General features: G+C 40.2%; 1 pseudogene; it reads right to left on the reverse strand.

Moving 5' to 3' along the window:
• Positions 1-1,344: 1,344 nt before the first annotated feature.
• Positions 1,345-1,880, reverse strand: LOC143404179 (ras-related protein Ral-A pseudogene; annotated as a pseudogene).
• Positions 1,881-3,252: the final 1,372 nt, after the last annotated feature.

Raw genomic sequence — 3,252 nt, forward strand, 5'->3', positions numbered from 1 at the left:
AAGTTTATGAATGCATTTTTTAAAAAAAGATATAGATCCTCAGTCTTTAGAGCTTGTTTTGGGCCTTGGTATTATCATCTGATGATAGAAATGTTGCTTTATACCTCATACAACTTCCATAGGGGGAATTTCTCCTCATAACAGACCAGGCTGAGTTTTAATGTTTGGCATGACTGATGAGAAGAGTCATAAGTTATTATTAACTAAAGAAAATGCATTACATTGGGAATTACTCTGATTTGTACATTCTGTGGACTTTGGAAAATGTGTAATGGCATATATAACTTCTGTGGGCTGTGCCACACAGCTATTTTTAGTAAGAGTCCACTGTCATCCACCTGCTCACCCCCCCCCTCACTGAGAACCTCAAAGCATCATGTCTTTGTGTATCATCAGCTGTGTACCTGGCAAAACTTTTCTCCCCATATGTGACTCATCTTTAACTTTGTTAACAATGTCTTTCACAGAGCAGAGGTAGATTCTAACAAAGTGCAACTTCTCGGCTCTTTCTCTCATGGGTTATGCCTTGGTGTTGTAACTGAGAAGTCATGTACAAACTCCTAGATTGAATCTTTTTCTTCACCATCTTTATGAGTCTAATTAAACATTTTATGTTTTATATTTTAGGTCTGTGATCTCTTTCTATTTAATTTTTGTGAAAAGTGTAAGGTCTGTGTCCAGTTTCCTTTTCGAGGGATGTGAATGTCCACTTGTTACAGCACCAGTTGATAAAAAAGTCTCCTTTCGCCTGTGGATGTCCTTAAATTCTGATCTAACAACTCTAAAATGTTTTCTTGGTCTCTCTCCTAAAATAATGTTTACTCCCAATGTTTCTTTAAATTATCTCTTAAATGCCAGATTTGATCATCTGGGTGACATGAATGGAAGTGAATCCAAGGGTGAAGTTCCCTTCTCAGTTTACCTCCCTAGTGAGTAGACTGTGTGATTTTTTTTTCGTTTAAAGAAAGTTAATTGGCCTTTAAATGTTTCAAATTGCAAATAAATGAATCAGGTAGTGGCATCAGCCTAAGAAACTAGATGCATCTTTGTCATTTGGCTTCACAGCTTCTCAGTACCCAGGAGAGGAAATGTCTCAAGGCAAAACCACACTGTTTATATTTAGGATTCCTGGTTTAATTGCTGAAGTGAGCACAGAGAGGCTGATGCTAGCCAGCTGGCCAGTGTGACATTGATCACTTTAATAACAAGCAGGGCATTGCTTATGCATAGTAAGAAATGAAAGACATACATCATAAACCCCTAAGCAAAAATATTTAACATGACAAGCTAGATGTAATATCTAAAGATAAGAATTCCTAAAAAGCCTCTTTTTGATAACTTTATCTATACACCTGTTACCCCAAATGCCTGTACACCATTGACATTATCAACATTAGCTCATATTTTAACAGAAGTTTCCACATACTTATCCTTCCTCTAGCCAGCTCTCTTTTTTGCTTTTTCCACAGAAACTTGCCTTTTTATCTTTCAACTCTGATTTTTTACCAACCAATAGAAATGGGACATTATCATCTTTTTTTTACTCTTAAAATCTCCTTCTTGAAGCCAGCTGTGGATGCCAGTGATTCCATTTCTGCAAGAGAGAAGGTACAGAGGAACCCCTCCCCTATATGAAGCAGTTGTTTCCAATTGCAGCTTGGTCTTCCTGTCCAGCTGGTCTGAGTTGTGGATGTGCTCTTCCTCCCCATCCAGCAAACCTTCTTCCTGTAGCTGTCTGCTTCGTTAGGTTCAGAGTCCTCCACAAACTCCTCATACATGAACTGTAGAGTCCCAACAGATTTTCCCGCACCAGCACTGCTCACCATGATGACTTTGTGTAGGGTTAAGAAGTTCTGATATTTGTGGGGATGTGCAGCCATCTAGTGTTGTGGAGTTTTCACCATAGTATTCAGAATGATCTGCACTAGCAAGCTGTGTGCCACCTAGTAGGTTCCAGAAGCCTCAGCTGGATTGGCTGTGGAGGAGGGTGCTCTGCCTTTGTTGTCTGGGAGTCTCCTTTTAAGGGGAGTCAGAAGGAGGAGGCTGCAGGGTAGCAGCAGAGTGTGGGCCAATGAAGGAGAAGGCAGGGGATCCAGGCTAGTCTATGTGGGATTCACCCTCTTCCCTGCAGTTTCCAGGCTATGTTATGTGTATGCTGTAACTATAGATGCCATGGACCAAAATCTCCTCTACTGTTTTTACTTTTTCTACTTCAGTGTCTCAATTTCCCTTGATTGTTCTGCTTAAATCTAAGACTACTTCTTTCATATTTATTCCCCTGTTATTATTTGAGCCCTGTTGCAGTGTGGGTGAGTTGTGGAAGGACAGGACTATGGACTCCTTCCACAGCCCTACAATTTATTCTTAGTTTTTAGTCAGCCTGCGTCTTGGGTTGTGACCTTCCCACCTACTCTGTGTTTCTCCTACCTCTGCAATCTGGTTAGTCCTATGTACACCATCATGAATTGCAGCAGACCCCTGGTATGTGATTGGTACAACTGAAGTTCTTTCAATGGAGTCCTCATGAGCTACATCTAGGGGAGAACTTTATGCCCATACAAAGGTTGCAAATTGATGCGGCTCCATGCTCAGAGGCTCCCATGTGTTTGTAATGAGTGATGTGGAACTACTCAATGCCTGACTGGACATTTCTGAATTTGATTTCAGAGAATTGTGAAGATGAGGAAAATGGAAAAGAGCAGGAATCACTGGATCCCAGGTAACAATGCATATTAAGGGCCTTGGAGAGGATAGGTAAAATATGACAAGAGTCTCCATGAGGAGACTAACATGGGCACAAATCAGTTAGGACAAGTCATTTTTGAGAAGCAGGGCACAGCTAATGTTCCTAAAAAGGAGAAGTTGAAAACTTTAGTTGGTTTTCATGTCAGCATTTCTAGACTAGTATTTGTTGAAAATTCTTCAAACTCTTCTTTCAGATGTTTTTTTTTTTGGACTTTTCATGGGCTTGAAAACATGTAAGTAAGCTGGCTGGTCCTTATAAATATATAGCCAAGAGAAGGATGGATATGTCTCTCTGAAATGGATGTAACTCCTGAACATGAATTATATTGTTGATGTTAAGACAAAGAGTTCATGCCTTGATGTCCAAAAAGTACATCCCAACATATAGTTTTCCTCCCAAGTTAACACTTGATTGTTGATTAGTCACATATGAGGTTCGAAGGAGAAGATGCACAAGTCATCACTGGTTTTGTAAGCATGCAGGTTCCAAGCCCATAGGCCACCATG

Source organism: Callospermophilus lateralis, chromosome 7 (genome assembly GCF_048772815.1).
Source record: "Callospermophilus lateralis isolate mCalLat2 chromosome 7, mCalLat2.hap1, whole genome shotgun sequence".
In the NCBI taxonomy this organism is placed as follows: domain Eukaryota; kingdom Metazoa; phylum Chordata; class Mammalia; order Rodentia; family Sciuridae; genus Callospermophilus; species Callospermophilus lateralis.